We start from the raw sequence: 23385 nt of genomic DNA, 5'->3' as shown, positions 1-23385 counted from the left end.
GGATACAGGCAAAGGAGCACGTAAAACCCCCTGGTGTCTCGTGGACACCAGCCACACAGCCTCATACGGGGAGGTCACCAAACATGACGACGTGTCATACGGCCAAGCGTCCTAGCGTCTGTCTGCCTGACACACATCACACTCTCACCCTCAGGAGGAAGTGGTAGCCTTCTCCACTGGGTGTCACTCGGAAGGAACTCTTATACTATCTGAATGGAGAGCCCCTCGGCCTGCCCCGGTCACCCACAAGTCCCCAGGTCGAGTCTACCGCCAGCGTCTAAAAATAGAAGCCCCCCCCACCCTGCCCCGGAGAGTGGGGGAACCACAGGAAGCAGTTCAAAACCACTTCCGGCGGCCACTCTGCGGTCGTTGCGAATAGAAGCGGGGCTGCTGCGGGGTTCCTAGGCAGTTCGCCGGGGTCTTCTGTCAAGATGGAGCCATCCTGCACCGGGATGAGCTGTGGGGGTGGACGCGCGTCCCGTGGGCCTGGGCGCCGGGTCCATTCCCAGGCCGTCAGACCCTGAGCCGGCACAAAGCTCCGGAACTCACGGGAAACGGACTTCGGCCTCCTCACGTCCGGCAGCAGCTCCACGGCGCAGCCCGCAGCCCACACCCCGGGCGGCAGCTCCAAGCAGATTTCTTTCGGTCCTGGGCTTGACCTGCCCTCTCTCCGCCCCCCACAGCTGCTTTTACTGTACTGCCTTTCACTGTATTTTACACGGAGAGAGCCTCAACAGCTGGCCTCGGCAGCGTGGTTTTTTCTGTCGTGTGATTTTGTGTTGTGGCAGCGCTGCTGACCTGCGGCTTTCCTCACACTGGCGAAGTTCGCAGCAGGCAGCCGTATAAGAGAACGCCGCGTTTGTCAGCTCACCCTGCTCATGGCGACAGTGACGTCCTCAGGGCAGCCAGCCGGGGGTTCCCAGCAGCCCCCTACCCATCTGGGGCTGGAAGGCTGAGCTCGGGCCCCACCCCCACAGAAGATGCTGTGGCTTCGGCTTCCAAGGTGACAGGAGAAGCGGGCTCCTCACCACCCGCTGCTGCTTCTCTCAGGATAGAACGCAGAGGGAGGGAACATCTCATGGGCAAAAGCCACAGAGTTAAAGCCCAAGTCCTCACCGTGGCTACTCCCCACAGTCTCGTGGGCACCCGTCCCCACATGAGCCACTGGAGTCCAGGCGCCAAGATGCTTCCGTGAGAATGACAGCTCAGGCCCCTTCTCTCCGGAACCTGATGTCTGGGGCGTGGCCAGGAGACCAGGAAGGAATGCATTAAATAAGCCACTCCTTAAATAAGCCTCAAAAGCAGCCATGCAATTAACCAGCTCAACCCAAACAAAACAAGGATCCCTCAGCGGGCTTCCCCAGGGTTGGCGCAGCTGGATCTCACGGTCTGTGAGGACAGAAGGCAGGGCTCTCGTCAGTCCCAGAGCGTATCCTGGATCCCTAGCCTGACCTGAGAAAGGGAGCAGAAGCATTTCCTGAAAAAGGCGGACAGTCCGGGTCCCCACAGCCCTTTCGCTGTGTGTGTTCATGGCCGCCTCACATCCTGGCCCTTTCCAGGAGGGAAGTTCAGGGCCCTTTTCTTCCATTTGTCCAGGAGGCGCTCCTCTAGAGGAGTAGTCACCTCTGGCGCATTCAGGCCCGAGCTCATGGAATCGAGGTGTGGCCTCCGGCTCTGATGCACAGGAGATGCACAGCCAGGGCGCTGGGGGCAGAGTGAGGGTGGAGGACAGACCCTCTGAGGCCAGTCCTGGGCAGTGGGACCCGAGGCAGGTCCTGCAAGAGCAGCGAAGCCCTGGCCGCCACCTCTCTGTGGGCAGTGCGTGCGGCAGGCACACACTGACACATCTGTTACTCACATGAATGCGTGTCTGTATTTTCACCAAGACTTAAGTCATATTTGAAGTCTTAGCCCAGGTTTTCCACAGGGCAGTGGGCACTCAGGGACAAATTTAGCCTCCATTAAAGGAGCAAGTCTTCCGAAGCTGGACGTGCAGCCAGCATTGCCTCGCAGAGCATGTGCAGCCAGACGGGAAGCCTTCTCAGTCTTTGCCGTGAGGGTTCCCATGTCAAGTGCCTCTAATGATGTCCTTCCGCCGTACGACCAAGCCCGTTTTATTTGTACCATTTGTCACAGATGCTGGAATGTGGTGTGGATTGGGAAGGCTAAATCTGCCCCCTGGTTAGGGGTTTTGGGGACCTTATCAGACTAGTTCGGCTGGCTGCTCTCCACCCCTTGTCCAGGTACCCACAGGGGCCTGCAGGCACATCAGGGTCAAGTATAGCTCTCTTCTCACACTCCCCCCTGCCCCGAGATATTTACAGTCTCAAGGAGGCTAAAGCCAGAATCCAGAGGGCTGTTCTGAAGACAACAGGCTCAGGAAAGGCCCTTCTCCTTTTCTCCTTAAGATGTTCAAGGCGTGAGTTCTCAGATTTGTGGGTCAAGGCTAGTCGACTGCTCCTTACAGAGCAGTCCAGAGCTTAGCGTCCTGCCTCCTGCCAGCATCTCAGCAGGAAGTGGCGGGGGAGAATCTAAGACACAGCCAGCAGGGTGATGACAGTGGGGGCGAGGCTGGAGCTGGTTTAGGGTCCCCAGTCTGTGAGGGCCCCTGCAGTGTTGGTAGGACCCCCTGGGGAGGGCAGCCCTGGGGCTAGCAGCAGGGGGCTGGGAGTGGGGCTGCGGGGTCCCTGCAAGCTGGCAGGACCCAGTGCTGGGCTGGAATTAGTCTCTAAGGAGGCCAAGGTTCCACGAAGTTCCAGCCCCTGAGATGCAGGAGGAAGAAGCAGTGTCTGGGCTGACTCCAGCCTGGGGTCTCCCTTTTCAGTACAACTTTTGTTGTATTGAATACAGCTATATCCAGTAAGTCCAACTATCAGCGCTTTTCTGTCACCTGGTCTTCTAAAAGCTGACAGACCCTCTTACAACTGTGTTTCTGGCTCCTCCTCTTTGTCCTTTTGACAGATTTACATCTTAGAAGAATAAGGTAAGGGGGAAGGCATGAATGTTTATGGCAGTCACCGTAACTTCTTCCAGGAAAGTGAAGTGAAAGTGAAAGTCACTCATTCGTATCCAACTCTTTGCGACCCTATGGACTGTAGTCCATGGAATTCCAGAATACTGGAGTAGGCAGCCTTTTCCTTCTCCAAGGGATCTTCCCAACCCAGGGATTGAACCCAGGCCTCCTGCATTGCAGGCAGATTCTTTACCAGCTGAGCCACAAGGCTTTCTAAAGCTTCCTTATGGGCTAAAGAGACCTGATGAACCTCTAGTGATGGCGGTCTCATTTCTACTTGGTCTAAATGTAACATTGTCATTTGTCCACAGGAGCCTGGGGGGCTGTCCTCAAATAGAAGAGACACAAAAGAAACTCTGCCGGGCAGAGCAGGCTACTCAGGTATTTTGTTGAATACATGAATGTTGTTATGTTGTGAGTTGCTCCCAGTCGTGTCTGACTCTGTGACACTATGAACTATGGCCTGCCTGGGATGCTTTCCTGAGCTCCCCACCGCCATCGGGAGGGCTGGGTGGGCAGGGTGCGAAGCTCACAGGGCAGCTGAGTAGATGCAGGCTGTCCTCTGGGGGGCAGGGGCCTTCCTCATATCTAATTGCTTGGTGATGACAGGACCACCCACCGTCCTAAATTACCCTCCACTTGCTGAGCCCGGCGTCCAGCCCTCGAGGAACTTCACGTGTTATGTATTAGCAGGTAGGTCTCTCGTCCACCCTGGACGCACACTCAAAGCCGACCCGCAGGGCTCCGCTCACACGGTGAATGACTGATGCCACACCCTGTGCCCCAGGAATCTCACTCAAGTTCTCGCGGCAAAGCAGGCATCGGTGCCCCAGAGAAAGGTGCCCAAGGGGTCCCCTGAAGCCTCACGTGCAACAGCCCCAAACCCGCAGATGCCTGAATCAGCGTTCTGCACCTGGACATGGTATACCGCTGCCGCTAGGGACCCTGCAGGTCAACAGGCAGCTGGTGGATGGTATACAGACTTGATGGTCAACTTGATTGTTCTCCGGGGTGCCCAGACAGTGGGTGAACACTCTTTCTGTCCAGGAGGGTATTTCTTTCCGGGAGGTTGTCTCCGTCTGGGAAGGGGGGGTCCCCGTCCAGGAGGGTGTCCCTGGGTGAGATGAGCGCTAAGATGTGACCCTCTCAGAGCAGGTGGCTCCCCACACTCAGGCATCACCAGTCCATTGAGGGTCCGGCTAGAACAGAAGGTCAGTGAAGGGCGAGTCTGCTCTCTCTGCTGAGTCAGGACACCCACACCCTCCTGCTTCCCAACATCAGAGCTTCTGCTTCTTGGCCTTTAAGATTCAGAGTGGGGGCTGACACCGTGGCCTGCTCTCCCCTGCCCTCACCGAGCTGGTATCTGGCTACTGACAAGGCTGAATGGGTGCCTTTCAGAGCCCTAAGTTGTCACTTGTTGGATGTGTTGTCTTGTTTCTAATTTGTGGTCAATGGGTGATGCCAGAGACACGAACAGAAGCAGCGCCTAAGGTCCACATTCCTCGCAAGTGCTCTCATATTCACGCTGGTACGAGGGGGGCTTGGGCGCAAGGAGGTTCTGCACATGGCTGGGGCCCATCTGCAGTCAATTGGCAGGGGGCTCGGTCCCCGCCGCCTGGCTGCAGAGGCCCAGCCTGAGGCTCTAACCATCTCACCCACTGCCGTAGTGCACCTGCAGGTCAGGGTCTGCAGGGTCTTCGCAACGCCATGAATGATGAACCGGAAGACACTCTTAACAGTGGGCGGGCATGTGAGCATCACTCCGGTCCCAAATGGTGGAGGAGCTGGGTTTGAACCCAGGTCCTGAAATCCCTCGTGCAGAAGCAGTGAATCACCTCAGACGTGAGCCAAGGTTGCCGTGCGGACGCCAAGAGCCTGGGAGATGTAGCTGTTCAGGGGAAAAGCTCAGATCCCTCTGTTTCATTTTAACCAGTCATTCTCCCTATTTGCCTGTCTAATCTCCAGAGGACCTTGACCATCCAATCTGTGCCCACTGAAAGGGCGAGGCTTCCTCAGCCTCAGTGTAGGAGCCACACACACCCAGCCTTCGGGGCCCCTCTTCCTAGAGGCCCCCCTCCAACTGCAGGAGGGGCTTTCAAAGGCTAAAGTTCCCCAAATAACCCTCCTTCCCACGTTGTTATTCTTTAAGGGAAATGTCTACAAAAAATAAAAACCACTTAGAACAAAAGGCAGCGATCTGTGCGGGAAGCTGCCCAAGGTGGTTTTCCCTGAAGGGCCCAGCCTTTGGCATTCACGTGGTCAGTGCCCTTCACCCTCACCTTCCACGGAAGCCCTGCTCCGGGATGCCAGAACTTGGCCTGGAGGGATGTGCACCACTGGGAGACAGTTGGCTCCACAGGCATGGCTGGTCCCTCAGACGTGCATGGGCTCTGCGGGCTCCTGTCTCTGCCCATCACTTGTCACGTCCACTTGACTGGTTGTCTCCAACCTTCCAAGCCATTGTCCAATCAGGCCCAGCAGGTGCCTCCAGGCCTGGAGACTAGCCGCACTCCCTGGCCTGCTCTGCCCGTCCGCTGGGCAGCCGGCCTTCCTTTTCATCAGAGCTGCTGGAGGCCTGCAGGCAGCTTACAGGAAGCGGTGCCTGGAGAAACAAGAGGCCTTTGAAGCACTAGGTGAGCCGGCCTGGCTGTGGTTTACATTCTTTGCCTTAATTTTAACAAGTATTTCAGCCCCTTGAAAATGACCTCTTTAGAATAATAAACAGAACCCACACTGAGTTGTGGGCTGGCCCGTGGAGCTGGGCAGGAGGGGAGCTCAGCTCGGGGGGACACAACAGTAGCTGGTGAGTGCATGCGTGCGCTGGGAGGGGGCAGAGGCCGCTGCAGCTCGGCTGGCCCTCATTCTGGAGGTATGGCGGGGTTGGTGCCAGGTTACTCGTAGCGAGGGAGACCGCATACAGATGAGAGAGGAGGAGCGTTACGGAGGGAGGGGCCGGTGTCCGCCTGTCCAGGCTGTTACTCGTCACGCCAGCTGGTGCCCTCTGGGCTCCTGGAGCTTGCAGAGGATGAGGGTGAGAGAGAGGCAGGGGAGGGACCACGGGGAATCCATCCATTCTCTAGGTAGTTATTAGGCACCTACTGTATGTTGACCCACATCCTAGGCCATGGAGGTCAGCACTGAGAGAAACCCGAGCCGTGCCTTCCCATGCCTGGTTCACACCAGCAGCAGTAGAGTCCCCTGGGAACAGGCTAGACATGCAGACTCCCCCTGCCCCCAGCCCTTCAATAAGGCCCTGGGCCACTGGGTGCACGATCAAGTTGAGGACTCTGTGCTGGAAAACAGAAGGCAGACACTGGTGGGAAACCCCACGTGGCCGTGGAAGAGGGGAGACCCATTCTGCGGCTGTGTGTGGGGCAGCAGGGTGAGCTCAGCCACCGACTGAATCACCAGCCCTACATCCACACCTTGATGGGGGCAGCCCGGAGACACAGCCCTGACCCTCATGAGGTTGGCAGAATAAGCCCCCATCCTGATCCCTAGAACCTGTGAACATGACCTTCCAGGGGACGTGAACTCTATCAGCCCACCACTATGCCCACCACTGCTTCAGCCCTCAGCACAGAACCTAGAGCTACTCATAGCTACTCGCTGGCTATGGGCATCGACCCCAGTCCCCAGAACAGACAAACAGCTTCTCAGAGAGCAGATCACCCCAGAAGTCTCCACCAGCCAGGCCAGACCTGAACCCCTGACCTAGCGGAATATTCCACTGCCCACATCCGCCCGCCTCCCTTGCCAGTAAAAGCCAATGTGTAAAATTACCCAGCAGCCAGGCAGACAAGCACAGGGGGTGTTGGCCGCCCCTGTGTGCCAGCCCAGCATGAAATACCTGTTTCTCAAGGATCCAGGAAGGGCTGGTCCCCTTGCCTCCTGCAGGTTTCTAAACAGCCCACTGCCCCGAGGCCGGGAAGGATTTTTTATGGAGATTAGTGGCGTCCTTCCCCAGATACGTGCTGTCCTCCTCTGGGTGTGAGCCTCCCTGCTGCCCAGCGGGCACCCTTAACCTTCAGAAAAGGACCTTTGCAAGAGTCTTTCCCCTTAGCAACAGAAGGGCACTGAGGAGACTTGCGGCTTCTGGGCTCTGATGGACAGCGCGGTCTCAACCTCCAAGCGACCTGAAGGGACGGCAGTGCGGGGTTAGGGGCTGCATGAGGACCTGGGCGGGGCTTGGCCCTGAGACACAGAGCGCAGTGCCAGCACTCACACCCAGCTGTGCACTCCCACCCTCCTCATCTCCACCACCACTCAGTCCCCACCACACTCCCGTACCATTTCCAGATGAGGCTCAGAGAAGGAAACGAAGGTGCCCAGGGTTGCATAGCTCTCCAGCTGGTGGAAACACACCCTAACCTCCAGGGTGCTCTGACACTGTATGTTGTTGTTGAGTTGTTGTCTGATTCTTTGCAACCCTGTTCCCTGCCGCTCTCAGGATTCCCTGTCCTTTACTCTCCCAGAATTTGCTCAAACTCCTGTCCATTTAGTCAGTGATGCCATCCAACCATCTCATCCTCTGTCCACCTGCCCCCACCTCCCTGCTCTCAAACTTTCTCAGCATTAGGGTCCTTTCCAATGATTCAGCTCTTCGCATCAGGTGGCAAAAGTATTGGAGATTCAGCTTCAGCAATGGCTATTCAGGGTTCATTTCCTTTAGGATTGACTGGTTTGATCTCCTTGCTGTCCAAGGGACTCTCAAGAGTCTTCTCCAGCACCACAGTTCAAAAGCATCAATTCTTCAGTGCTCAGCCTTCTTTATGATCCAGCTCTCACATCCATACATGACTACTGGAAAAACCATAGCTTTGATATATGCTTTGACACTGTATGGCCAGACCCTCAATCTCTGGCACGTAATTCAGTAGTGGTATCAGCTCCGTGGGGATTTGTTAAAAGCAAGGGTGTTGAGCACCATCTGGCCCTTCCTCAGTCATCAACAGAGATTAGTGTTGACAATATTGTTCCTAGAACAGAGGGCTCCCAAACTTTTAAATCTCAGGACTGCTTTACATTATTAAAACTTGTTGAAAATCCCAAAGAGCCTTCCTTTTGTGGCTCATATCTACTGGTATTTATAGAATTTGATAGTAAATTGATAACATTTAAAAATATTTTATCCATTAAGTCTTATAAATGAGAATAATCCATTGCATGTTAACACAAATAATATGTTTTAGAAAAAAAAATCATGTTTTGCAAAATAGTAGTGAGAAGATTCATTGTTTTACATTTTTGCAAACCTGTTTGAGGTCTGGCTTAATAGGAAACAGCTGGGTTCTCTTACCTGCCTCTGCCTTCAATCTAGTGCATGTGAAAAAAGCCTGGCCACACAAAATTATGCATTTGGAAATTCAGAGGTAACTTAATAGTCTTTTTGGATAATTGTGGGCATTATTCTTTAATACTACACCAGAACTCAACGAGAGGGAGTTCCTTAAAGATTAGCTGCAATGTGGAATCTAAAACCAAATCAGTGAACTTTTTGTACCTACTGTATTCAATTTCATTGATCTGTCCTGAAAGTTGAACGGGTCTTCTACCCATGCACGATCCTGTAACATTCCAGACCGTCTTGACCACCTGGAAAGACATCAGGGTCTAAGACCACAGTGTATAATTGCTGGGCTGGGTTAAAAGCTCTGGAATGGGGTTTACCTCTGTCTTCTTGGGCTCCGTGCGTCCTGAAGAAAGGAAGTGGGGGAGGGAGAGAAGGAAGGAGGGAGGGAGGGATGGGTGAGGAGGGAGGGAGGGAGGGAGGGATGGGTGAGGAGGGAGGGAGGGATGGGTGAGGAGGGAGGGTGTTAGTGATACAATAGTCTGGACTCCGATTGGACTCTCAGAGCAGCCCTGAGACCTCAGACACCCTCCCATCTGAGGGGAGCCCACCAAATGAGCTCTGCTGTCTGCAGACATCCACACCGGCAGGAGTAGCCCAGGCCTTCGGTCGCTTTTCCTGGATGCCTCGTGCCTTTGGTGTGAGATCTCCAGAGGATTCCCAAACTGTACAGACTACATGTTGTCCTCAGCTTGAATCTCGATGTTAGCATTCCTGTGGTCTGATGATCGACCCGTGTCCATCACAGCCCCACCAGGAAAGCAGCCTCTCCCAGAGGTAACTGAAGAAGGTGTGTATGGGGGGGTGATATTTACAGAGGAAGAGTGGGGGTCCAGGACCAACAAGGATGGGGAAGCAGCCCTCCTCTGCTGGCAGTCTCCCCCACCCTGCCTCTGACCCCCCATGTACACCCAGGCCATTCTCTGTTGGCCTCTCCTGCACCATGACTCACCACCATCAGTCCCTTATGGACTGAGCACTGTGTCGGGTGAGCCTCCTGTATGTCACAGGGAACCAGAAGTCAGAGAGGCAGGGCACCGGCCTTAGGGTATAAGGGCACAGCGGTGCACAGCAGAGGCTACTTGCCAAAGCCTTGTCCAGTGTGAGGAGGCCAGAGAACACTGCACTGAGCCCACAGAGCCCAAGACTCAGGCTCCAACCTTGGGCAATGTTGCCCACCTTCTTGGGCTGCTTCTTGTCTGTGAAGCCGAGAGCCCGTCTGGGTGATGATGCTAAGGCTTCTCCCAGCTCTAGCCACACCCAGGCCTGGCAAGGGTTGTGGACCCTGTGCCTTTGTCTTCTAGATCTGAACGAGCCCCCAGAAACACATTGGTGTGCTAAGGTTTGGTGGACCAACAGCCCACTTCTCCATGGCCCCATGTGCTTGTGGGCTCAGCAGATGTAAAATCCAACATTGTGCTCAGCAGACTTCCCCCATCTGGATTTCTGCCGCCCACAGGGGGACCACTTGCCAAACACATGTTTACAGAGTACAGCCTACTTCATGGTGACTCGTGGAGCTGACAAAACCCAACTTTGCCCTGGCCCCATGCATCCTACCCACATGTGCTTTCTGGCTGGGGAGAGATGCAAGACCACGCTGGGTGGAGGGGTCCTTGGCCCCATGTACCACATGGGCTGTGCTGATGCCAGGCGATGGCACAGGACACACAGGCCAGGCTTCACTCAAAGTGTAGACATGGTTGAACTCATAACGGAAAGTCACTCATTTCTAGCGTCAGGCCAACGGGTGCTGTTAGGAGGAGTGTTTACAAGTGTGTGCCTGTATTGCTGCTCAGTTTTCTGGGTGACACTCAAGAGAATTGGAGACAGCCACGCTGGGTGACTAATGAGTTCAGGAAAGCTTCAGAGAGACTGGAGTAATGACGGAAGTAAACACTGCTGCAAAGCTTCTCCATACAAGGGATTAAAATGCTGACTTCTCTAAAATGCAAGTTTTTAAAAAATGGTTTATTTTCCTAATATCGTGGTAAAATAGACCTGACGTAAAGCTTACTGGTTTAACCGTTTTAAGGGTACAGTTCTGTGGCACTAAGCACATTCACGCTGTTTCGTCACTGTCACCACCCAGAACTACTCTGGAGCTGTTTCATCTTCCTAACTAAGCACCGACCCACCCCGTCCCTCAGTCCCTGGCCTGCTCTCTGTCTCTGTGAATTGGACTGCTCTTGTACTTCATAGATCTGGACGCCTACAGTACTTGTCTTTTTGTAGTCAAACATGTCTTGACATGTTTGACTTCACTTACTGTCTTCAAGGCTTATCCATGTCGTACATGTCAGTATGACATGATTCCTTTTTAAGGCTGAATACTATTCTGCTGTGTGGATGGGTCACATTTTGTTTAATCAGTCAGACACTGATGGACACTTGGGTTGCTTCCACCTCTTGGCTGTTATGAGTAGTGCTGCTGTGGCCATCCTTGCTATAATGGTGGTGGTTTAGTTGCTAAGTCATGTCTGACTCTTGCAACCCCATAGACTGTGGCCTGCCAGGGCCCTCTGTCCATGGGATTCTCCAGGCAAGAACTCCAGGGGATCTTCCCAACCCAGGGATCAAACCTGGGTCTCCTGCATTGCAGGCAGATTCTTTACCAACTGAGCTACAAGGGAAACCCATCCTTGCTGTAAACAACCTTTAAAATAGGTGTCTCTAGGCTGGCTGAATAATTTACCAATTATTTACTAAATTGCTTGGCACAACTGACCTCAACCTGAAAGGAGGGATCAAGGTATAATGGAAAATTCATGGGCTTTGAAGCCAAAATATACTGAATTTAAGTGCCTGCAGCTTTGGGCAATTTAATCCTCCCAAGCCTCACTTTGTCCATCTGTAAAATGGGACTTGTGGTAAACACCACTGGTTGTCCAGCATCCACACTATCTTCCTGGCTCCTGAAAAAGTCTTGAATATTTTCAACATTTTACTCCTCCCAGGTGATCAGCACATACTGAGAACTCCTGCATCTCAGGGAGGTGCAGGATTAGATAGGTGGGCACTGCAAGCCCCTCCCCCTGGCCAGTGATTGATTTGAGACCCAAGCTTCTGGCAATCAGCTCCTGGCAGTCCCCTGGCAACTGTTGCTAGGATTGAGGCGGGCTCCTACCAGAGTGGTCCAGTCAGGCAGGGGGAGGACTGACCGCAGGAAGAGGTGGCGCTGCCTCCCCCAGGAGCCAGCAGGGAAGCTGGCTGTCCCAGTCACCACTGACAACCATCCTGCCTCCACCAGGAGCCAGCATGAGGACAGAGCCCAGGCCAGGGGAAGGCAGAGAGGTGGAACTAGGTCCATACTCCCCTCCCTAGCACATGTGCACAGACACATGTGCACAGGCTCTCACATATGGCACGTTCAGTGTGTCCGTGGACTCAGGACGTTAGAACACCCTCCTTTAAATGACAAGGCAGTCTTGCTGAAAGTGGACAGGTGATGGGTGAGGCTCCAGAGGACTGAACTGACCTGCCCAGAGTCAACCAGGAGGGCTGTATGAATTCAAGACCACCACCCAAATACCCTAACTCAGGGCTTCCGTATTATTCTCTGTTCACACATGTGTACACATGCTTCCCACAAAACACACACACACACAATTAGTTTCATAAGTTGTCACTAAACCAAAGCAGCCCTCAGTGATAATTCATGGCCCTGAAACATGCGGCCTGCTGGCTACTCATTGCAGTGTCATTTGAAACAGAGATTTATTACAGAAAGAAAAGCTCGTGCAAAACCGTTCCTGTCTTCAGCATGGCTACTGGTTCTGACGTAAGACATCATTAGCAGCAAGCGAAAATGAAAAATGGTGCAGGCGGGGGTAGTGGGGACAGAGAGGCACAGGAGGGCCGGAGCCGGCTGGAGATGGCACATGTTTTTTGCAGCCTGTAGCTCCATCACTTTCAGCAAAGCAGGAGCCTTCTTGTAACAACTAGAGAGTCTGAATAAGATCTGTAGATTGGCTGAGAGTTGCGTCAACTTTAGTTCCTAGTTTTGATCATTGTACTGTGGTTATAGAAGAGGATCCCTCGTTTTTAGGAAATATATGTGATAGTATTTGGTGGAAAGGCAAGTCTTATCCACAGCTTCCTCTGTGTGTGTGTGAGAGAGAGAGAGGACACAGCAAATAAGGTGAATATTCACATTTGTAGAATCTCAGGCAAGGGTGTCTTGAGAATTCTGTGCTCTTCTTCCATTTGTTAAAAATCATGTCAAGGAAAAAAAAAAGAGGCTCTGTGGTCTCCGAAGGACCCCTATGGAGAAAGCAGACAACTGATTCAAGAGCAGGGATGGGGGAGAGGCTTGCTGGAGGCTGTGGGGGGACAAGCCACCGCTGCAGCCTGAAGTCCTGGAGAGGCGGCAGCCGGACGCTGGCCCCGTGACCAGGTTCTCCCGGGCCTGCTGGAAGTGTCGTGGTTGGAATCATCAAAGCCACCTCTCCCACCTCTGCGGCATCAGCAACAGCTCGGGAACAGCCCCCAGCCCCCACACGTGGTGATGGATTGGCAAGCGTCTAAGTGCGGAGCGTTTTTTGTGCTGACGACGTGACACACATGGAGATGGATGGTGCACACTCGCGAGCACGCTGATCCCAGTGCTTCATGGATTCTACACAGTCGTCACGGGTGAAACACTTCCGAGACTGGCTGCCCCACCCCGTGTTTTTTTTAACATGAAGCACATTATATGATACAGCTGCAGCAACCCCTACCCCTGCCCTGTTCAGTTCAGTTCAGTCGCTCAGTCTTGTGTGAATCTTTGCTACCCCACAGACTGCAGCATGCCAGGTTTCCCTGTCCATCACCAACTCCCAGAGCTCACTCAGACTCGTGTCCATTGTGTCAGCGATGCCATCCAACCATCTCATCCTCTGTCGTCCCCGTCTCCCCAGCACTGTACACGACGTCATCTCCCCGCCTCCTCACTGGACTCGGAGCTTCTCGCTTGCTGGCCGTGGGCCGGGTGGGCCTACAGGGATAGCGAACGTGCGCGCCAGATGCGGCGTTCGTTTCCTGATACTCAGTGGATTTTATGCATCTGCCCAGAGTTGTGAATGGGCGAAATGACATATAGATAGTCAGCAAGTAAATTTCATCTCACTCGTCAGTGCTGATGGACAGGAAGTGGATGCAGGTAGGTTGTGTGGAGAGAAACATGGGGCCGGCCCTGGCATCTGCAGGAAGAATGAGGTGGTGCACCATCCACCCTGGGGTCCAGAGAGGCCAACAGCCATGGTTTCCTACTATGCACCTGATACCTGCAGCAGAGGGACCTCCCACCGGCTTGCTCCTACCCTCCCCATCCCCGGCCCAGCCTCCCTGGGGTAGCTGAGCCTCTCTGAGAGCAGTCTGCATCCAAGTCACCGGGTCACCGGGCGTGTGGCTGACATGCAGGTGCAGGGGCAGTGTGTGGGTGGGGCTGAGATCCTGGGTTTCCAACCAGCCCCCAGGTGGTGTCTGGGGACCACGTGGGGTAGAGAGGATCTACAGTAAATGGAGAGACCCTGCCTGACTCAGAGCCCATCACCTTCTAATGATGAAAGTGGCACCATCGCCCCCTTGCTACTGAGAGCTGGGGCAATGCAGGGCCCCATCACCTCCTCCGTCGGCCTGCCTGGGAAAACCCCCTCCTGGGTGATGCTGCTGGGTCTTGCCTAACCCCCTGCAGCCCGCATTGAGGTGCTGGACGCCTCCACGCAGCCCTCCCCTCCTTTCTGTCTTTTCCTCCCTCTTACCCTGGGCACTGGTCTAGTGGTCTGTGTCAGTGGCCCCTGCCCTCTGGCTTCTGGCTGGGGTCGGCCAGTGAAAGCGACAGCTGGAGCCTGGAGGGGGAGTCAGTGAGACCTCTTCTCCTGGGTGATGCGCTCGTCTTCTGGAGCGTGTCCATGGTATGTGGAGAGCAGAGCACCAGTCTGCAGGAGGGCCCCAGGAGGAAGAGCGGAGGGCTGTCCTAACTCTGTGTTAGTTGAGCTTACTTGCTCATATGATATTTTACTTGCTGTTTCCATTAAACCTGTCACCTTCTAACTCAAGTCCCTCCTTCATGAAGCCCTCCTGGATTACTTGAACCTTCAATAATGTCCTTCTTTCAACTCATTCAGCAAATAGCATAGCCCCTGATTTTGAGCCGTCTTCTCTCTTGTTGTCCAGTTGCTCCTAAGGTCTAGTCTCCACAACTGGACAAGAGACTTAAGTTCACGTCCGGGCTTGGACATGTCCCGTCTCCACAGCAACTGGCACGCGCCGGGGTCTCACTGCCGACCTCAGCAAGACCTCTCCTCTGACAGCTAACACATCTGGAACTCAAAGAATGCAAATAAATACTTTGAGAAAAATGCATTTTTATGTGTGTTTTCCGTTTTCATAGTAAATGAATTTCAGGGGAAATATCTAAAAACAATAAAACCTTTTTTAAAAATCAACTTTAAAAAATCACTTTATAGGGATATAATTTGCCTAACACACCAGTTCACCCACTTCAAGTGTGAATTTCAGTGGTGTTTGGTGTCTTCACAGAGTTGAGCAATCGTCAGCACAGTTGATTTTAGAACATGTCTTATTGGCTCAAAAGGAAGCCCCCCTCCCCTTTCACAGCCCCTCCCTTTATCCTGCTCTCTGGCTCTGAGTATAGATTTAAAACACAGAGACCGAGAGAGGATCACACGTGTAAACGTCTCTATATACGTTTCTGTCTGTGTTGCCTGTAACTCTGATCGCCTCTTTTGCTGTCTGTGTTTCAGGAGAACTGGATTCAGACGACGTGAAAATTAACCTGGTCTTGCTGTGTTCCAGGTCACCTGCCTCCTTGCACACCTGAGTTCAGGAGCCGTGTCCCTCCGCTAGAGGGCGGGCATTGTAGACGCCCGCTGCGCCACCTGGGCTGTGTCGCCTGTGTTCCAGCCTCAGCCCTGGAGAAGGCAAGAGCTGGTGCCTGCCGGTCTCAAGCACTCTGCCCGCCGTGTTGTAGCCATAAGCGAGCCCGGAAGGGAGTTTTAACTCAAGAGCCAATTGCTGGCTGGATCGATGCAGAAGGCAAGGTATGGACACAAAGAGATACTTTGTGCTGGTGACGATGCTGGCAATAGCAATACCGTCCTTTCTGGGACGTTCGCAGTGCGCCGGGCACAGTGCTAAGAACATTACACGGCTATCTTATTCAGTCCTCCCAACAGCCTTCTGAGATAGACCCATTGTTCTGCCCAATTTGCTGGTAAGGAAGCTTAGAGAAAGAGCTTTCAAGGCTCACCCAGAGGACCTTTCCTGACCTTAAGGTGGGTGGAGACATCCATTTGGTGAGAGGGAGGGGCTGGTCTCAACTGGATGACCTTCCAAAGGCTGCAGAGTGCAAGAATTCTGATTTATACAAAACCTGAATTGTAGACCATCCCTTCAGTAAAAGCACTGGACCCTTTTAAACCAAACCCATGGGAGAAGTGGGCTGGGGAGCTATTGTTGTTCAGTTCCTGGTTGTGTCTGATTCTTTGCGACCTCATGGATGGTAGCCCACCTTACTCCTCTGTCCATGGGTTTCCTAGGCAAGAATACTGGAGTGGGATGCCATTTCCTTCTCCAAGCAGAAAGAGCCTATTTTCTATGTAAGTCATAAGCATATGACAGTGTGTGTCTAAATGAGAACTCTGCACCTCCTCTCCTGGTCCACCTAGATGGATCTGACTCCAGCCACGGCCAAGTCCTTAAGGTCTTATGTTCCAACAGGATGGTGTCCACCCAGGGTTCCCCCCTGTCTCCGGGTGTCGTGCCCCCTACTTCAGCGTAGGACCCAGGAAGCAGCCAGCAGCCCTCCACTTCCGGCCCAGGCCCCTTCTCCATGGAGTTTATGTTATTAATTTTAGAGATGTTGATATGGTTAGTGGCAACATCCCATGTGGCCTAGAACAACCTCTGTTCCAGGCTCCCAAGGACCAGGAGGTAGGACTCCAGAGGCAGAGATGAGGGGGAGAGGGACCCCTTCTCACTGTTAAATGGGGTGCACCTCACTCCCACAGCAGTGATGCCAGCTGACTGCTGAGCTTCTGCTGGAGCTGGGGCCTTGCAGCCTACACAAACCCCCGTGAGCTCTGTGAGCTGACCTCCAGAGTGGGCTTTCTCACCCCACCCCCCATGTCTTCATAGAACCTCTGTCCTTTACGATGTCCCTCCCCTGAGATGTCCCAACCATCTCCGAGTATGTGGCCACTTCTGGAGTCCAGGGGCATCCCAGATGGTACAGCCAACTGTGGCCCACCTTCATGCCACCTTCCAGTGCTAGGCAGGGCGAGGGAATGTGGCAAGTGCTCAGTTGTGTCCAGCTCTTTGTGACCCCGTGGACTGTAGCTCACCAAGCTCCTCTGTGCGTGGGATTTCCCAGGCAAGAATACTAGAGTGGGTTGCTATTTCCTTCTCCAAGGGATCTTCACAACCCAGGGATCAAACCCAAGCCTCTTATGTCTCTTGATAGATGGATTCTTTATCACTGTACCACCTAGGAAACCCTAGGTGAAATACTTTATCTTCAGGGGGAAAAAAAGCCCTGAAAGGAGGGCTTCCCTGTTGGCGCGGACAGTGAAGAATTCAGTTGCAGTGCAGGAGACATGGGTTCAACTGGGAAGATCCTCTGGAGAAGGAAATGGCAACCCGCTGTGGTATTCTTGCCTGGAGAATTACATGGATAGAGGAGTCCAGCAGGCTACAGTCCATGAGGTCACAAAGAGGCAGATGCAACTGAACGGCTGACACTTTCCCTTTTTTTTTTCCACAGCAGATGAGTGCTGCCAATAACTTATAAGCTAGGGATAAACAGAAGAGGAAAAAATCATGATCGAAGAGGACCTCTTGGGAATGTAAAATGGGGCCACCTTTGGAAAATAGCCCAGCAGTTCCTCACACTGTGAAACCTGGAGTGACCACAGGCCCCAGCCGCTCCAGCCTGGGGGTTCCTCTATCTGGTCTGGCCCCTAGGCACTGGCATGTTCCAGCCCTGCTCAGCAATCATTCTGTCCACAACATTCTAATCAGCACTGAATTATCCCACTGGACACAGAACACAAGTGTCCTCCTGGCTTCAGGACCTGTCACTGTCCACTGGAAGGTCATCCGTCCCCCCAAGTCAAGGGACCCTGGCCAGGGCCGCAGCCCATCCTCCTGGGGGCTGGAGGGTGCCAGCGTCCTCAGCCCTGGGGTCTTTCCCTCCCCCTGTGGCTGCTGGGCCAGCCACAAATGCCAAGAGCTAACAACCACAATGGATGCAAGAAGGCTCCCACCTCAGTGACCTGGCGTGTGTGTGTGTGTGTGTGTGTGTGTGTGTGTGTGTGTGAATGGGCAGGTATGTATATGTGTGTGTGAGAAATGGGCAGGTGTGCGTGTTTGTGAAATGGGCAGGGGTGTGTGCAATGAGCAGGTGTGTATGTATATGAATGGGCAGGTATGTGTGTGTGAAATGGGAAAGTGTGTGTATTAAATGGTCACGGAAGGGTGAAATGGGCAGGTGTGTGTATGAAATGGGCAGGTATGTGTGTGTGTGAACAGGCAGGTGTGTGTGTGTGTGTGTGTGTGAGAAACAGGAAGGTGTGTGTATGTGTGTGAAATGGGCAGGAGTGTGTGTATATGTGTGAAATGGGCAGGGGTGAGTGTGTGTGAATGGGCAGGGGTGAGTGTGTGTGTGTGTGTGTAAGAAATGGGCAGGGGTGTTGCTGCAGAGATGAAATCTGACCTACGTGTGCTCCACAGCAGCCCCTCTCCCGCGTTCCCTCACCCATGGATGCCAGGGCCATGCAGCCTGACCGCCCATCGCAGACCACCAGCAAACGGGCTGAGTGAAGGACGTCATTATCACAGTGAGAGGCTAGCTGACGGGCACCCCACGACCCCTGAGGCCCGTCTCCACGGTGGGAACCCTGCCAGGTGACACGGCAGGAGCACAGGAGGCACCCTGGGGCCCCAGACTCGGAAGCACCCAGACAGGCAGGGAGCAGGGTCCAGTTACCCCAGTAAAAGCAGCTGGGGAGAATCCGCTGGTGTCAGGAATCCCTGGGCCTCAGACACAACCCCATGGCTGTGGGCCACTGACCATGCACATAACCTCTCTCAGCTTCAGGTGTCCCAGCTGCAAACGGGATTTCTGCTGCTTACTTTAAAGAGCTGTTGTGAGTGTTGGACGAGCAAATGCCTGGTTAGCAAATCAATGTAGGAACGATGCTGGTCACACCTGTGTGTGCTGCACGCCAGGCTCCATGTTGGGAGATCACACACCCTCGAGCACACAGACACACACACTCTGGATGTTCGTTAAGCTCCTGATCTGTGCATGGGGTCCCCCTGATGATACAGAAGTGTCACCTGCCCTCATGTAGGTGAGAGCCAACTGCAAGAGACAGGAAACAGGCAAACAAGAGAAGTGAACAGTAAAGAGGTGAGCAGTGTGTTTGCTGCAGTGGCAAGCACGGCAGAGAAGAATAACCACCACAAATCCGGATAAGGAGATGTCGGGCGAGCCATTTGAGGAGGCTCTGTTTTTAGACTTAGGGGGTCGGGGAAGGCCTCCCTCCAGAAGTAGGTGCTGCCCAGGCCCAGACCTGACCAGCAGGGGCTCTGGAGGCAGGGCCTCCCGTGAGCACCAGTCCCCACTTCCCAGCTCCGATGCAGGTGCTGGGCCTGGAGACCTGCCTGGCACCCTCTGGCCCTGGGGACAGGGCGGCAGGACCAGGACCTGCTGTGCTTTCTCCCAGGTGATAGTGGGCAGGGGCATAGGGGGCGGGGAAATGAAATAAAGCTTCACAGCCTGGCTGTGCTGCATCGAGGCCTTCGTGGCCCAGGGCTGGGGCTGAGAGAGGATGCTCTCAGCATCCCGTCATCTCATGAAATCAAATCCCCAGGCACAGTGGGGGTGCTAGGCATCCAGAGAGCTGTGCTTCCCCACTGGCGGTGAATAGCCTGTCTTGTTTCCCTTCAAAAATATTTTTTAAAATGTCTCGACAGAAGCACCTCTCTCTTCTGGGATTTCCAAAGTTAGCAAAAACTGAGCTCCAAGCAGCAGAAAGCTAAATTGGTGTGTAGCTTGTGTTTTCCATTTCCTTGGCTCCCATCTTCCTGGCCCGCTGGAAGGTCAGGGAGGCAGCTGACGTGCTGGGGCGGGCGCTTCCCCGAGCAGGGCAGCTCCTGCTGCTCTGGCCTCCATCTCCTGGGAAGTGCGTCCCCACCGCTCCCCAGCCCACCTCGCACAGGAAGAGCTCTTGTGGGCCCGGCCACTTCCACTCCCTTTGCTCTCCAGCCATCTTTCGGGATCCCCCCTGCTGTGGCAGGTTGTCAATAGTGCACTTTGGGGAGGTTTTCTCCCAGGAGCCGAGCCTGCCAAGGACCCTGGGTGAGCCGGGCGTTCCGAGGTGACGGCTCAGGGCCAGGTCGTCAGCTGTTTCCACGTGTGAGGAGTCTGGCAGCCCAGCGCGGGGCCCAGAGTTCTGCCACCTTCCTCCTTGGGCCTTTGATACTGACCTTATCAGGGAAGGGGTGAGGAGGGGGCGGCCAGGGAGGGGTTTGTCTTCCTCTGTCCACCCCCCAGACGGTGGAGAGCAGGAAACAGGAATCCAGAGCAGATATCAAAGGCCACGAGGTTCTCAACATCAGTAGAGAAGCAAGGCCCAAACTGGCCCTCCAGCGTGCCCCCCGGGTCAACCTGGCAGAAAGGAGGCAGTGGACGGCATCTCAGGAGAAGGGCTGCCGGGGGGAGCAGCCGAGCCAGAGCAGGCGCTCACACCCTTTCTCGTCAAGGCTGCTTGCTTCCACCTGATTCCCCAGCATTCTCCCCCAGACGACCCCTGACCTTCCATCCTGACCGCATCGCAACTCCGTGCTGGTCTGCCCGGGCCCTGCCCTCGTGCCAGAACCCCCTTTTCCAGCCCCCTTCTGGTCCTCCTTGAGCCTCTGTGGGGACCTCACCACCCCTCCCCAATTCCATCCCCTGTTTTCCCTCCCAGCACTTACTCCACAGGGCTAGTTCACACCCCATTGTAATCACCCATTTCTCTGTCTCTCGCACCGCTCTGTGGGCCCAGAAACTACGAGATGTCCCTTCCTCACTGCGGCCCTCAATGAGGCGCTCGGGACGTCTCTCCCTTACATAAGGGGTGAAAATACTCCCCAGGAGCAGACTTCTTGTGTCTCATTGGCCATAACTGGGTCAAATGGCTACCTTAACATGGAAAGGGTGGGCAGAAGGAAGGAGAAATGGGAGGTGGGGGTAAGAAGAACTGATGAAAGCGTGGAAGGAAGGGAGGATAAAACGATGGATGGGCAAGCGGAAGGATGGGAGGATGGAGGATGGGAAGATGGAGGATGGATGGATGGAGGATGGATGGATGGAGGATGGGAGGATGGGAGGATGGGAGGATGGGAGGATGGAGGATGGATGGATGGAGGATGGGAGGATGGAGGATGGAGGATGGGAGGATGGAGGATGGGAGGATGGGAGAATGGAGGATGGAGGATGGGAGGATGGGAGGATGGAGGATGGATGGATGGAGGATGGGAGGATGGAGGATGGGAGGATGGGAGGATGGAGGATGGATGGATGGAGGATGGGAGGATGGGAGGATGGAGGATGGAGAATGGAGGATGGGAGGATGGAGGATGGGAAGATGGAGGATGGATGGATGGAGGATGGGAGGATGGGAGGATGGAGGATGGGAGGATGGAGGATGGGAGGATGGGAGGATGGAGGATGGGAGGATGGGAGGATGGAGGATGGAGGATGGGAGGATGGAGGATGGGAAGATGGAGGATGGATGGATGGAGGATGGGAGGATGGGAGGATGGAGGATGGATGGATGGAGGATGGGAGGATGGAGGATGGGAGGATGGGAGAATGGAGGATGGAGGATGGGAGGATGGAGGATGGGAAGATGGGAGGATGGGTGGATGGGAGGATGGAGGATGGAGAATGGAGGATGGGAGGATGGAGGATGGGAAGGATGGAGGATGGATGGATGGAGGATGGGAGGATGGGAGGATGGAGGATGGATGGATGGAGGTGGGAGGATGGAGGATGGAGGATGGGAGGATGGAGGATGGGAGGATGGGAGAATGGAGGATGGAGGATGGGAGGATGGAGGATGGGAAGATGGAGGATGGATGGATGGATGGAGGATGGGAGGATGGGAGGATGGGAGGATGGAGGATGGAGAATGGAGGATGGGAGGATGGAGGATGGGAAGATGGAGGATGGATGGATGGAGGATGGATGGATGGAGGATGGGAGGATGGGAGGATGGGAGGATGGGTGGATGGAGGATGGAGAATGGAGGATGGGAGGATGGAGGGTGGGAAGATGGAGGATGGATGGATGGAGGATGGGAGGATGGGAGGATGGAGGATGGATGGATGGAGGATGGAGGATGGGAGGATGGAGGATGGGAGGATGGGAGGATGGAGGATGGAGGATGGATGGATGGAGGATGGGAGGATGGGAGGATGGGAGGATGGAGGATGGAGGATGGAGGATGGGAGGATGGAGGATGGGAAGATGGAGGATGGAGGATGGAGGATGGGAGGATGGGAGGATGGAGGATGGATGGATGGAGGTGGGAGGATGGAGGATGGAGGATGGGAGGATGGATGGATGGAGGATGGGAGGATGGAGGATGGGAGGATGGAGGATGGGAGGATGGGAGGATGGAGGATGGAGGATGGGAAGATGGAGGATGGGAGGATGGAGGATGGATGGATGGATGGAGGATGGGAGGATGGAGGATGGGAAGATGGAGGATGGATGGATGGAGGATGGGAGGATGGAGGATGGGAGGATGGGAGGATGGAGGATGGATGGATGGAGGATGGGAGGATGGGAGGATGGGTGGATGGAGGATGGGAGGATGGAGGATGGGAGGATGGGAGGATGGAGGATGGAGAATGGAGGATGGGAGGATGGAGGGTGGGAAGATGGAGGATGGATGGATGGAGGATGGGAGGATGGGAGGATGGAGGATGGATGGATGGAGGATGGGAGGATGGGAGGATGGGAGGATGGATGGATGGAGGATGGATGGATGGAGGATGGGAGGATGGGAGGATGGATGGATGGAGGATGGGAGGATGGGAGGATGGAGGATGGATGGATGGAGGATGGGAGGATGGAGGATGGATGGATGGAGGATGGATGGATGGAGGATGGGAGGATGGAGGATGGATGGATGGAGGATGGGAGGATGGAGGATGGAGGATGGAGGATGGGAGGATGGAGGATGGATGGATGGAAGATGGATGGATGGGTGGGTTTTTTCCTACTTGCTCTTCATGCATGCTTCCTTGTGGTTATATTTGTAAGTTTTATGGGATTTGTGACTGAAAAAAATAGCAAATGGGAAACCTGGATTCCACCTCTGGTCTTGACCTGATAAAACACTGTCAGAAAAGCAGAAAATCTGCCTCAGACCAGCCCTGCCTTTCCAGTTCCCTGGAAGACCCTGAGGTCCAGCCAGTCTCCCACCTAGAAGCCTCTCATAGCAGGTGGTTCGAGTCGTCTAAGCAAAATCAGACATTCCCCCTTGTGTGCTGGCAAGCCCACCTCCCACAGTGGAGGCTATTATGCCAGGTGCTCTTTTCCAGGCTCTCCTGCAGTTAGGGAGGGTCTTTTGACCCAGTTCCCACCAAGAAGACATGAGAGAGAGTCTGCCTCCTGGGAAATGCAAGAAGAGCCCCACTTCCCCAAATCTGCTTAGGACGCCGTCATGAGACAGGAGGTGATGCCTGCGTCTGGGGCTGCCGTCTTGTAGCCCAAAGACGCAACGCCGACAGGCTGAGGACGGCCACGCCTGGGCCTTGATAACATCAGCAAGCCGCTGAACCAACCTGGAGCTCACCGTGTACTTCTCTAGACAGGGGTAATTACCCAGCTTGTTTATATGGCTGTTAGTCAGATTCCTGGTCACCTGCAGCCCAGACATCACGCTGAACCTCCCCGTGGATATGGCAGTGACGCTGGCAGTCACGGAAAGAGACTTGGAAATCAGGATGGCTGGTGGCG

General features: G+C 54.4%; 1 long non-coding RNA gene across 2 annotated transcripts; it reads left to right on the top strand.

Annotated features, from left to right (window-relative positions):
• Positions 1–350: 350 nt before the first annotated feature.
• LOC138419713 (uncharacterized) lies at positions 351–17660 on the top strand. Of its 2 annotated transcripts, none has more exons than XR_011249037.1 (4): positions 351–1003; positions 3325–3394; positions 15165–15409; positions 17131–17660. It is a non-coding gene; the product is annotated as an uncharacterized lncRNA (long non-coding RNA). The 2 variants fall into 2 exon arrangements; XR_011249038.1 differs by lacking the exons at positions 15165–15409; positions 17131–17660 and adding exons at positions 3623–3706; positions 14523–14711 and having other exon boundaries at positions 354–1003.
• The last annotated feature ends 5725 nt before the right edge of the window (positions 17661–23385 follow it).

The sequence above is a fragment of the Ovis canadensis genome, chromosome 14 (genome assembly GCF_042477335.2).
Source record: "Ovis canadensis isolate MfBH-ARS-UI-01 breed Bighorn chromosome 14, ARS-UI_OviCan_v2, whole genome shotgun sequence".
Taxonomy (NCBI): Eukaryota; Metazoa; Chordata; class Mammalia; order Artiodactyla; family Bovidae; genus Ovis; species Ovis canadensis.
The sequence above is the reverse complement of the archived record's forward strand: the minus strand, read 5'-3'. Positions and strand labels throughout refer to the sequence as shown.